The sequence below is a fragment of the Austrofundulus limnaeus genome, unplaced genomic scaffold, assembly GCF_001266775.1.
Source record: "Austrofundulus limnaeus strain Quisiro unplaced genomic scaffold, Austrofundulus_limnaeus-1.0 Scaffold236, whole genome shotgun sequence".
In the NCBI taxonomy this organism is placed as follows: Eukaryota; Metazoa; Chordata; class Actinopteri; order Cyprinodontiformes; family Rivulidae; genus Austrofundulus; species Austrofundulus limnaeus.
In genome coordinates, this window is record NW_013952638.1 from 552,287 (window position 1) to 565,858 (window position 13,572).

A 13,572-nucleotide genomic window follows, 5' to 3' on the forward strand; every position below is an offset into this window, starting at 1 on the left:
CAATAACAAAGTAACATCAAAACAACAAAAACTAAAATTCATCTTTCATATTTTTGTAAAAAGACAAATTACTTTATAAAATATAAAATTAAACTTTTTTATTACCAAAATTCAAGTCATATTTTCACTCTTTTGTAACACAATGCTGACATTAACCACATAAACAGAAATTTTTATTTAGGTCATGAATGTGTTTTCTCTCTTTTTTGTTGTGTTTGTATATTTGCAGGTACTTGTTGATGTTTTCCTTTCAAACCTCTTTTAGGCAGGTGTTTTCAAARGTGGAGCCAGATCAGGGGCGGAGCTAGACTTCTTTGCAAAAGGGGCTGGCCAAGGTATTATCTAGGGGGGCACATATAAATAAAGAAAACTATATTGGATTTAAAAATTTTGAAAATCTAAATTTAAATGGCTATAATTCAGCCATTTTRTGTCTAATTGAGATAATTTTTTTACTCTGATGTAGCCAAGAGTGATTGCTAATCCCAGATTAAAATAGCCACTAATTCTAATTTTATAACGATTATAATTCAGCCATTAAATATACAGCTGAAAATGTTTATAGTAGCCACGAATACGTTTTAACAAAATCTGAATGTAAATACAATTTAAGATGGCCACCACATTTCAAATAGTTGGACCTCTGAAATTTGGGAAGGTGGTAGCCGAGAGCAATCCCCATGTCATTTTTAAATCTCAATTTTAACCTTTTAGAGATATTAAGCTGACAATTAGTGTGATGGTAGCTGACAGTGATTCCTAACAAATTTAAAATCATATAAAAGACTCTTAAATTGTCCACTAAAGCTAAATTCAAATGGCTAAAATTCTGCTATTGTTCTATACATATTGAGMTGAAATTTGGTGTGGTGAAATTAATGCTTTTACATTAATTCAGTGGTTTAGAAAAGTTATATTTTTCTTCATGCACTGATAAGTTCCCTCTACAGAAAATACAGCTCCATAACATATATTTACTTTGTTTTATCTCTAACCAACCATCTTTTATTGTCAAATGTGATCCCCACCCACACTTGTCAATCATTTGGGGGGTGGCACCTCCTGGGCCAAATGGGGTCAACTAATAATTTAAAGGTGGGTCACCAAAACCAAAAAGCCATAACAGCAGTTCAGGAGTTTTATTCTTCTTGTGACTTCTCTCTAGTTTATTGCAGGTCAGTTCAGACCTAATACGTGTTCTCCTCATGTTTGCATGGCTTTCTTCAGATAGACTGCTCCATCTTCCTCCCACAGACCAAAATCAAGTACGTTAGGGTGCCTCCAGGCCCAGACCTCTCTTGCAAATCTCAATGAGATTAAATAAATGTTACAAATAAAAAAAATGGTGAAGGGGATTATAAAAAGGTGGTAAGGACCTCCATTGCGTACCCACCCTGGTGGTGCCCCTGAACTTGGTTTGTTTTGACATTTTCAAATGACTACCCTATCAATGTCAACTTTATTTATAAAGCACTTAAAAAACAGCAATCAACTGCACTAATGTGCTGTACATCGTTCATAAAACAACTGATAAAAACAACTTGAAGTAAARCAATAAAGTAAACAGACAAGACACAGATTATAATGTACAGTAAAGTCGTATAAAAATGCCAGAGAATAAAAATGAGTTTTCAGAAGAGATTTGAAGTGTTCCAGACTATGGGCAGATCTGTATAAAATACTCTGGTAATTTTATAATGACCTGGTAGCAGCATAAGATTTTTTAATTGTTTTTTATACCGCCAATGTTTTTGTAGCTCTAATTCAACAAATTAGTCATTAGATTGTAACCCAGTAGTTTCCAATGTGTATTTATTTCTTCATACAGGTTTTATTTTGCAATAAAACAATCGGCAACTAGTAATGCAATGATTAAATAAWTATTTGGATTGACATTTTACAACAAAATTGTCTCTGCTGCACACACCTGCTTTAAATGAACGGGTGATTAATYGTCTTCTTCAGAACKTGAAGAGGWAATTCAGTCACTGAATCAGGTGTGTTGGAGCAGAGAAATAAGTAAAACATACAAAATAGCTCCTCAAGGACCACAATTGCCCCGTCCTGATGTAGGATCATACATATGAAAACAGAGAGGGGGACAGAAGTGACAATCAGGTGGAGCATCTGTCCATCTCCTCAAGGGCCGAGCATACTCAGTGCATAAAATAAATATTAAAAGCTTGATTAAAAAATATTAAAGCAAGAATGCCTGGTTTTGAAACGGAACAAATACACACAATTAGGCAACTATAAGGATAAGGCTTCTCATAAAGACACTAAATGTGAAGGTGTTTATCAACACAAAGTAATCATATTTGCCAAATTAGGTTAAAATATGATGCTACAGATGAAAATAAGGCCGARCTTTCCATCATGAGTGAAGTGATACTTCAAGTGTAAAGTTCAATTTGAAATCCGAACTTTTGTTTCGCCATGTCTCAATTGCAAAAATTAAATATAATGTAAATGGCATTTGTTGTGTCAGACTTTCAGTAAAAAAAATTAAGTAAATAAATACAACTTCTAACTCAAAATGCTTGTTTGTGTGTGGCTCAGTTAAATGTGCTGTATTGTAAATTCACACTTTTTTAATGCACAACTCCATATTGAATATAGAAACGGACTGTGTGAGGATGCTTTGAGGCTGTAGACAAAGGTTGAGGTAAAAGCGGTCCAGGGAGGGCTTTGACTGGCCCTCCTGCCAAAGGTCTGTATTGGAAATTGCTTCCACAGGGACAGAGTGACGGTGAGTTTCCAGGTGAAAAAGCAACCGCTCTGCTGGGAAGAGATGCAGCCGAGGCTGAAGGAGAAACAAGGATCAATGAAAACTTCCCATGGGCTGATTTTTTTTTCTGGCACAGCTGTATAACTGCGCTTTCACAAAGTAATTTCTCTAAAACACCTTACAGAAAAGGAATCCTGTCTATTTTACAGTTTCAACAGCTTTTTATAGCAAGAACATTTCTTATTTTATTAGATAGTCAGAAAGTTGTGCACTATGGATCACTCATGTAACTCCAACTTACTTATTTTTCTTGTTGCCACAGTCCCCCACAGTACTAAACACAAACAAAGGCTGAAGACAGATATTTATGAGCAATGAATAAAAATAGACGAACTGGGGAGCACAAAAACCTCAACAGTAACATCATTTAAAGGAGGGCCTGGTGGGTGCTGGGTGGGGTAAAATTGACTTTTTTGAGATATCCCATTCCATTATGTTCCCGGGGCAAGATCTTCACCCACCTTGCTGGCTGGTGATGGTCAGAGGGCCCGGTGGCACCGGTGAATATCAGCCTCTCTGGCAGCGGTGGCTACAGTGTAGCTTAACTCCATCGATATGTGAATGTGTGTATGAATGGGTGAATGCCTGTAATGTGAAGCACTTTGGAGTCCGTAGGGACTTGATAATGTGCAATATAAGTTCAGACCTTTTACCTGTCATGCAGGTAAATGGTCTGACTGGTCTGTGGTAGCCACGTGGAGCTGCCTAAACGCGTGCTGGTACAAAGCATCACCTATTTACCCAAAGCTCCTCCCTGGAGCTAAGTCCATCACAGAGCATCCCTTCCCCATGCCTCCGCCAGACTGGTGGCAGGAGAAATATTCCTTTACAGATCCCCATGATTTCATTGAGAAACATAGCTACACAATGATCTATGTTTAAAGTTTCTTTGCAAAAAATAGCATAACATTGCCATATATGACTAAGAGAATGATTGGAAGATGTATTACCAAGCTGACAAGTCTTGTAAGAGACTCTACTCACTCCGATTCTTTAGAAAATGTGCTTTATGGGTCTGACATGAGGTAATTTGAGTAAGGTTCAATTGTATCTGGAGTTGCCATTTCCCAAACCGATATTATAAAATGTTGCTTCTTTTTCTTACAATGAAATGCAACACTCCTACAAAAGGCTGTAAACGGCATGAAACGTTGTTACCATGCAATGGTAGGAGGTTTTTAAAGTGACAGAGGTCAATTTCAAAGAGTTTAGCTAGACTATGATGCAAAGTCAAATGTATTTTTAATACATATGGCATTTTCATAACAACTGAACGTAACATTGTTACTTGATTGCAGTATAGTATTGAACTACGTGTCTGGAAAATACATAGACCCCCCCCCCCCTTAAAATACAGAGAACTAAAAAAGGGAATGTAACTGAGCGGTGAAAGGAGAGAGGATTTAATCTTAGACTTTTCTTTAAAAAGGCAGCTGCACTCTCTAAACAGTCTGTTCAAGGTGAAACTGTTTAATTCATGTTGTGGTTTTATAGGAAAAAAGAAAATATGTAAAAAAGATCTTGCTTACATGCCTCTGACATGGCTGATGTGGTCATGAATAAGCTAGCTTTACTCACGGTCCGTAGGTTTTGTTGGATTACATTTAGTTTTTCAATGTCCTGTTGTTGTTTTTCTGTATTGCTGTTGCTGCTTTCATTGCCTGCAGCCAAAGTCAAAAGTTTGATAATGATTTCACCCTCGTTGCCTTTTGTGTGTGTCCATTTGTGTGTGTGTGTGTGTGTGTGTGTGTGTGTGTGTGTGTGTATGCGTGTGTGTGTGTGTGTGTGCTTGTGTTGGTTTCCCTGTCATGAACAAAATATCTTGCGAACCACTGAATAGATTTGAATGAAACTTGCAAAAAGTAATATTTGGCTATACATCTAGATCTGTTAAATTTTTGGAAGTCAAACCAAACCAAGATGGCCGCCACTGCTAGATGATTTTAGTTAACAAAATTATAGCTATAACTCAGTTAATTTGACTCAACTCTGAGTTGACTGACTGAGTTGAAAACCAGCTTTGATCAGTCCAGTATTTATTGTTAACATATTTAGGACAAATCTCCTAAAGATATCTGGGCATGTTGAACTTTGCTTCCTATAATCTCTGATTATCAATCCTCTTTTTCCTCCCTCAGTGTGTGATAACAATTAATTACACTGTTCACTGCCTGATTGTTCTCATTGTCTACACCAGGGGTGGGCAATCCTGGTTCTCGGGGACCACTATCCGGCAGTCTTTAGAGGTTTCTCTGCACCAACACATCTGATTTGAATGAATGAGCGATTACCAAGGAGCAAGTAAAATGTGCCTGACCGTGGCCCTCGGCAACCAGGATTTCCCACCCTTGTTCTACAACGTTGTCTCATTTGTGTTTTATATCATCTTCATGTTATGACTATCAGCTCAGAAATTTAGAAGTAATATGTTGGGAGTTATTGCTTTTACATTCCTCTTTGTTTTCTTTCATAAAGTCCTTTAATTTCTCATCCATCTGCCTCCTGCTTGTGCGCTTGTCTGCACACAGGTCCTCCATCATCATAATTTATGACACCCTCCTGTGAAGAATGGTGGTCAACACCCAACTGAAAGMAGAACTGAAGCAGAACTGAACAGAGGGGATGTTATAAAGCTTCAGCCTTGTCTCACACAGATGAAGGAGGTGAACTCTAAAACATAATGTTGCACAACACATTGTAAAAACTACAGTTTGTTAAAATGATAATCAACTAAACTCAGGCTGAGGTTCAAATGTTGATATGTTTGGAAAGATTAAAAGAAGGTAAATGCCCTCTGCTTCTGAGTAACAACCAGGAATACAACTCAAATGTATTATTAGTCTTTGTGAGAATGTCAGGATTTTTTTTCTTTTTTTTTTTACTATTTTTAAGAATACAATAAGGATAATTAAACAAAAAGGCAACAATACAGAACAAAATAAAACACATACCCAGAAAAGAAAAGAAAAGAAAAAAAAAAACACACACCAAAATGGTCTTAATACTGATCGCAGGTGGCCTAAGTACTGCAAAGAGGTCTCTAATTCAATGCCACAGGCATCACACAGACCATTGTCATGAAGTTCCATCACCATTTTGTGGCGGTTGAGCAGATTGTGCCCAGTTAGGACTCCAACCAGTATACTTAGAATTCTCCTTGACTGGGAGATGAGAGCTTTCCCAAACCTTAGATTTGGGCCGTTAATCAGTTCCCGTGCCTGCCTACAGTCCGTCAGCTCCCTCCAGCGGATTGAGTGTTGATGTCTAATCCAGGCCTGTAGGGCAGTCCTAAAGACTGTTGTTGAGATACCTACAACAGGCTCTGGTCCTTTGAAGTGAGCCTGACTGCCAGCTTTTGCAAGGTAGTCAGCTAACTTGTTACCATAAATGCCAGCATGTCCTGGTACCCATTCAGCAGTAACACTGTTATCTCTCCCCAGTTGGTTGACTGCTTCGGCACACTCCCAAGCCAGTAATTACATAAAGTGTGGCCCTTGGAGAGCTTTAATTGCAGCTTGGCCATCTGTTAGGATGAATATTTCCTTCTGTGTACACTGAAGGTCTTTGAGAGATGCCACACACTGGTGGATTGCATATATCTCAGCTTGAGATACAGTTGCAAAACAACCTAGTGGGTATTTATGCTCTCTCTCTCTCACTGGTTGTGCAAAACCAGCACTCCTGCACCTACTGACCCCTTCAGAAGGMATCCATCTGTAAAACAGTAGAAATGATTGGGAGACATGTCCGTCGTAGAGAGGTTAATCCAGACAGACCTGTCTTYTATCTCTGTCTTAAAACTTGGCTCAAAATTATATGTTTGACCATTCTGTCTCCAGGTCCTGCAGTTACTGGAACAGCAGCAACTGCCCAGTCCCAGATTCTAGTGCGTTGTGAGTCAGATAGGTTTTTCCACCTACCAGACTGRCGTAGCCTTACTGCACTGGATGCAGCCTCCCCTAAAATATGTAAATCTAGTGGAGCCAGGTCCAGTAGGACTTCTATGGCTGCCGTGGGTGTTGTTCTGATGGAACCTGTGATGCTCGGGCAGGCCATTCGTTGCACATGGGTGAGCATCACTCTTGCCACCCCAACTTGGACTCGAACCCACCACACTAAAGCAGCATAGCATAGCATGGGGCAGACTATGGCCATGTAGATCTATCTGATAACCTTTGGAATAGCACCACAACGACTACCTGCAATTCTACGGCACTGGTGTAGGCACATTGCTGCCTTCTTACACTTTTCATTTACGTCTTTTCCAGTTAAGCTTCCTGTCTAGATAGACACCCAAGAATTTAACTGACTCTGACAGGGAGAGTTCTACACCCTCCAATTTTGGAGAWGAGTAACACTTCCTTGACTTCTTATGAGTGAAAAAACCAATTCTGTCTAATTTGGATTGACAGAAAGTTCCTGCTTGCGGCACCATCTGGATATTATGTTTAGTCCCCTCTGCATTAGGTTACATACAGTACCCAGGCAGAACCCTTCTATAAGTATGACCAATTCATCTGCATACCCTTGTGTATGGAGTCCAGATCTGTTCAACTCATTTAKTAAACTGTTGACAACCAGGAACAAACGCAGGGGTGAGATTACTCCTCCCTGTGGACAGCCCCGTCTGAGGTTTACGGTTATCGAACAGTCCCCCAGAGTTGAAGACGCTTTCCTTGTCCGAAGCATGAAAATGAGCCAAGTGGCTGTGACCTATGTAGTGCGCCAACTCGACCGTGAAGGAATTTAGGCTAAGGAGCTAAGTGGAAACTGCGTGCACTGTAAACAACCATCCCCTACTGGGAAGAGAGAAGTATYGAGTCGAACGAGATGGTAGTAAATGAGTGCTGCAGGCTTTGAGAGACAAATTTAATTTAACATGGAAGCCTTGTCAATACTGACTGAATGGCTACAATCATTTCCTCTGCTGCCATTGCTAAACTACAGGCAGACAGAAACGGCACAGAAAATCAGTCATTGTTCACAACTCCTCCTTCTGTTCGCTGAGTGGCCCGGTTGAAATTCTACCAGAGAAATTTATGTCAATGGGAGAAATCCCAGATGGCGAAACAAAGGGAAGTTAGAATAGGTTTAGAATAGAATAGGTTAGGTATCTTTATATTCTTTTTGGGTCATATTTTTCAACCTGTTCAATTTTTTTCTATTTTCTATGTTGTTTTCTAAACTATTAAATCAAAGTTTTTGTAACAGAAAGATATAAGTAGTTAGAAGTGATTTTTCATTCTGAAATACACAAATGGTCTAAAAGCCTTTTGTTTTAGAAGAGTGYACCAACCACCCTGTTAGAAGTCAGTTGTATGTGATGAGTCTACTATTGAAAATATCTTAGATTAATTGTAGAAAATTGATAAACTTGAACCCTGAGAATTTCAAAACTCTAGAAAACTCACCACCAAAAACAGTTTAGATATTTTATAATTCCAGCAAATTAACTGCACCTTGACTGGTTACTGTAAAATATCCTGTTAAAGCAATAAATTGCCCCAAAAAGATAAAATTGTGACAGTAAAAAGCACAACTACAGTTATCTGACGTGTGATATCTGTAAAGTGATGTTAAACATGTCAGACTATTTATTTTGTCCTGAAATGGTTGAAAACTGTAAAAATACATTTTAAAGAATCAGGACACCTCTGAGCAGAACCAGAATATGCCAAAGGGATTATAAATCCAATCTGGTGTCAGAGTGCCTCAGGATTCACCAGGAGGAAACCCAGATAAGGGGCCCAGTGTCGCCCGCATAAATGAGTGGAATAATTCATTATTGATGGAGGGTCTGCACAGGGTCCTGCAGGGGTCTGAAAACTAAGTTCCYGCCGTTCCATGTGGGCTTGATCAGTGGCAACAGGAGAAACATGAAAAATCAATGCAGCAATAACAGCCAGTCCTCRTTTTTTTAACCAATCAATAAAAGTCGGACACAAGTTTCCTTTCCACAGTTTATGAAGCGACTCGTCCCCCTTACTAAAGAGGAAACGTGATCTGTCCATAAGCTCTTTTTATCACAGAATGAGCTCTGGCTTCACTGCTGTCCCAATTTGAGAAAATCCTCATTTAATCTATTTACTGTAATTTTTTAAGCTCAACTTGATCGAGGGGGTTTCTGCAGCATTAAATATCTGTTCTGGGGCAAAGAGAGGAGCAGTCATTTCCATTTCAATTTAAAGCTTTAAAGTTTGGATGTGAAAACTCAGTTTTTACTCTCCTCACTGTAAATGTACACATCATACTGTGCAGAGAGTTACTGCACACTGCTTATTGTCAGCTTTTCATTTCTCCCGAGTCTCACTCCAAAAGCTGGGCTAATAGACAAAAAAAAAAGGAAGAAAATACTGCACACATCTGAGCCGTGCGAATAAATAAAGAAATGGGCACAGCTGCATGCTGATTTGTTTTCCTGGATGGCTGAACAGTTTTAGTGCTGAGCTGGCACCACAAAGGTTTTAACATTCATAATCACACACACTCTTTTCCGTCACACAAACACAACAAAGAGAGAATACAGTATATATGGTCTTTTGGGGGGCCTTTAAAAAGCATGCTRTAAAACAATAGCTATATGTTTTAGTGTATATTTAAAATGTATTTTTTAAGCTTCTTTCATAGTGGAAGATAATTTTGTAAAGCATAGATGGTCTTAGTGGCRTTTCAGTGGTGTATTAATGAATGCAGTGGGCTCAGTGGTGCAGAATGGTTYATGGGTCATAAACACAAACATTCTGCACAGCCTGCAAGGATTTTATTTTCCCCCTATTTTTTCTATTTTTGTTTGCAAGCTGAGAGTGTCCAGGTCAAACACAGGTGGGACCTGTTAGAGCTGATTAACACCAGGGTTCATACGGTGAAGTAGAGACAGTGTTCGGCAGCGGTCCGTTGTGGTTTTCACACCTGATGGTCTGGTAGACTTTGTTTAACTGGGGACCAACACTGCAACATTTTCATCTTCACACTGCATTGAGTTAAATAAACAAAACCCCTTGAGCAACCTGTTCACCCCCTCACCTGTGGTGGTGCTGCACCAAAAACTACTGAAGTAAGCAACATGAAAACCTCAGAATAAATGAGCACAACTTCCTTCYTCACTAAATGTAAACAAACATGGAGTGATGTCAGATGTGCCAAACAAGCACTCTTTAAAAAAATGGCATTTGTTTTGGTTGTGTTTACCCTGAATGCCCCGCATTGTAGTCCGCTTCCTGCTTTAGGAGCGGTCTACGGTCTGCTTGGCAATCACGTATGAATTCAAACTACACCAGAGTTCAATAAACTGAGATGAGACCTAGGTTTGTAGGTGGCTTGTTTTGGTCCACATCMTAACTCAATTACAGTTTCACTCCTCCCCAAACAGACCGGACTTTCTAAGCAAACAAACTAGAGTTTGATTAAACAGGGCTGGTGTGAATTCACCCTTACACCCACTCAGTGACATTTCCACTCAGTGTGTAGAAAGAGTTATTTGATTGTAGGAAAAAGAAAGTAACAATAACCAGCATCTTTTCTCAGATCTAATTGTGTTCAACCCAGTTGCATCTTGCTGGTCCTCCACTTCAGCTGTTTGTCTGATCCTGCCCCAGTTTCTGTCTGCTTGTCAGGACTTGGAACCACTCCTGGAAGTCAACCTGGAAAGTCATCCCTGCTTAGTCACACTAGACTCTCCAGTCTTGCCTGTTCTTACCTGGTCGGTGGGATCTGTGACTCCTCCTCAAAACCTGCAGATGGAAAATCATTGTAAGACTCATTCTTTAATCAGCAAACTAATTCCTGTACACGTTGGCCCAGACTGTCTGCTCTTTATCTGTTCACAGAGACATCTGTATTCTATCCCCAATTCCRGTAAACAAACCATTTTTTGCCCTTTATTCCTGTGCCAAGATTGTGTTCTTGATTCTGGCTACCTTGTATCGGCTAGCATTATGACACAGCCACAAGTGCCAACCCACCGTCTCAATTCAACAAAGTGAAAAACAAACAAACAAAACAAAAAATATAAAAAAGAGGTGTTTATTTTATGACTGAAGAGAAGCTGCAGAAAATGGTAACATTAGAACACCACTGATACTGAACCCTTTTTGAATTTCCATCCATTTTCTGTACCTTCCTCTCCATTCTGGGTCACGGGGCAGCTGGTCTTCTCCAGCAGTAGTCGTGCGAGAGATGGGTCCAACCTGGACTTGGCTCACTTTCATCATAGGGACACAAATTTACAGTTATCAATAAACCTAACATAAGTTTGTGGTCTGTGAGAGGTCACTGGAAGAACTAGGGAAACCCACATATGCACAGAGAGAACACGTAAACTCCACCCATCAGACTGGAGGTGATTCAGTGACCTTCTCACTGAGAGGTGACCACAGTTACCGCTGCACCACCGTGATTCCTGAAAGATTGAATATAGGTAAAACAAACCAGCAAACAAAAAACTATGGTGTTGTCAGACTTGGACTTTTAGATTAACAAAAACATTTTATTTCCAGTTTGCCTATGACTACTGTATTGAGTGATGCACAAAATCACACAGTGTTTCACTAAGATATGTTTATTTTAAAAAAGGCCAGATTAAAGTCCAGACCAAATGTAAAAGCAAGGTTTTAGAGAAAATAATTATTCTGCGTAGCCCCATGGATGAAACTTACCTTCCTGCTGTTCTGGCTCTCATTAAAAAGCTGCACCAGATCAAACGTATCGGTCAACAAAACTAATTCACCCACATTATTCATCAGATCTCAGCTAATCTTTAATTCTAGGAAACCTTCAATTGGAAAAAAAGTGACTTAATATTTTATTGCAAATTAAAAATAAATCTAAATGAAACAAACAAAAACAGTCAAATTATTAAAACAATAAAAATCTAATTTAYCCTGAACATTTTGAAATAGGATTCTGAATTTTGGGACCAAATAATTACTCTAAATTAGCCATTTTGATTTAAATAATTCAATTTATTTAACRATGATTAGGTGAAGAAAACATGATGAAGCAAGAAACCTCTTTGTAATTCCAAATTTATCTATCTTTCAACAGGATGTTTTGACTTTTGAGATTAGGATTTATTGTTAGAAATTAGGATTTGGACACTTTTCACCATTTTGACAATTATTTTGTTTTGAAATTTAGTTAATAAAAGTATTAACAATTGTGACAGATTATCAGATTATTTTGACGAGTCAAACTAGAAGCTTCATAACCAGACCCAAACAGTTTTCTCTAACAGTCTTTACTGGATTAAAAAGCTGGTGGCTGATTATTGACTCCGTCTGGGTTCCTGCAGATGGTTGATCCAAACCTTCCCGAACCTCTGAAGGAGGATGATGGAGGTCCGAATCTCACCAGAAAACATTTTCATTCAAGGTAACCTGAGATGTGGTGATGTCTCTGAGGAGGTCGGCATCCATCAGCTGGAGCCGATCGAGCAACAAGCAAGCTGGGGCAATTTGTCAGCTGCTTTTATCTCTTAAAGGTACAGGAGTTATTCTTCAGCAAGTTTCTGTTTTCTGTTTCTTTAACTTTCCTACAAAYGCCAAGTAAGTTTCCAAAAGCATCAGCCGACGAAGAAGAATGGGGGAAATACGAGACAAACAGAGCTGCCGATCGCCCACCAAGGTTTTCTCTTCAATTTGTTATCAGAGTTTGATAAGATGGATTGTTGATGCTGCTGCAACCTCAGTGCAGACGGACCATTTCACCTTGTTCAAACTTCTGTAATGTGGCAGCGCTGCCTCCTGTGAGACAAAAATATATACTTTGATTTTCTTATTGAATAGATGCAGACATAAAAATCATCAACTTTAAATTGTAATTGGAATGTAAACCATCTGTTACTTTATTACCATTTTTATGTGTGTATAATGTGAAAAATCAAACCACAAAAATCATCCATAAAGCTGGGGCGATGTATTATACACAGGAGTAAATTTTGAAAACTTTTCTTCTAATGTACCATGATAAATTCTAATATTTTCTTGTATAAAACTGGAAAATTGTGTACCTGTAGATAAATCATCATCATTTCTGTCTGTCTTCCTGTTGTTGAATACGTCGTTAATAGCTCAGCATATAAACAGTATTTCCTTTTTTTTACACTGGAGTCAGAGGAGGTAAAATTTTATTTTACTTCTTAACTGCAGAGGTGGAAAGAAGTGGACGTTAGTTTCATTGATGAGCTGCTCCTCATGCAGAGGCTCACACTGCTCCACTGTTGCCATCTTCTCAATAAGAAACATCRTTATTGGTTGTCCTAAAAGCCAATATATGATGTCATCATCTAATTTGCACTTTTGGACATTTCCCACWGATTTTTATCCAGGCTGTAGGAGAGATGAGAATAAATGTTATAGAGAAAAAAGGAAGTAAAACACTTTAAATACCGGTATGTTTCAAACTGCAACTTAACCCAAATAAACTATTTTATGACTTTTATGATTTGTTTAAATACATATTATATAAACCAATTTTGTGAGAAAATCAAAACAGACATTATGCCTGTACAACAATGAAATTTGCGCTCTGTGTTTGATCCATCACCTGTGAGACACACAACTGGGCACATGGGGAGCAGACAGAGCTTAATTTGTAAMTCAAACGTTGCAGGAAYGCAAACTGCGGTCTGACACRAGGGTTACCCAAAGTAAACACTGATACTGGAATGCGCACACAACACTTAGGCGCACAAATGTCAAAATACCAAGCCAACTGGTATTTATGTATTAGGCCTACTTTTAAATGCTTTATGTGTAATTTATAAAGTGTATTAAGAGCAAGATCAT

The 13,572-nt window shown here is 38.7% G+C and overlaps 1 long non-coding RNA gene across 2 annotated transcripts in view; it reads left to right on the top strand.

The window, feature by feature from the left end:
* The window catches only part of LOC106525663 (uncharacterized), a 14,396-nt gene extending 1,570 nt beyond the window's left edge, over nt 1-12,826 (top strand). For both annotated transcript variants that reach the window (XR_001311147.1, XR_001311146.1), the window contains exons 2-4: nt 5,317-5,451; nt 10,402-10,537; nt 12,078-12,826. This is a non-coding gene — a long non-coding RNA (uncharacterized LOC106525663). The remainder of the gene's footprint in view (nt 1-5,316; nt 5,452-10,401; nt 10,538-12,077) is intronic.
* Nucleotides 12,827-13,572: the final 746 nt, after the last annotated feature.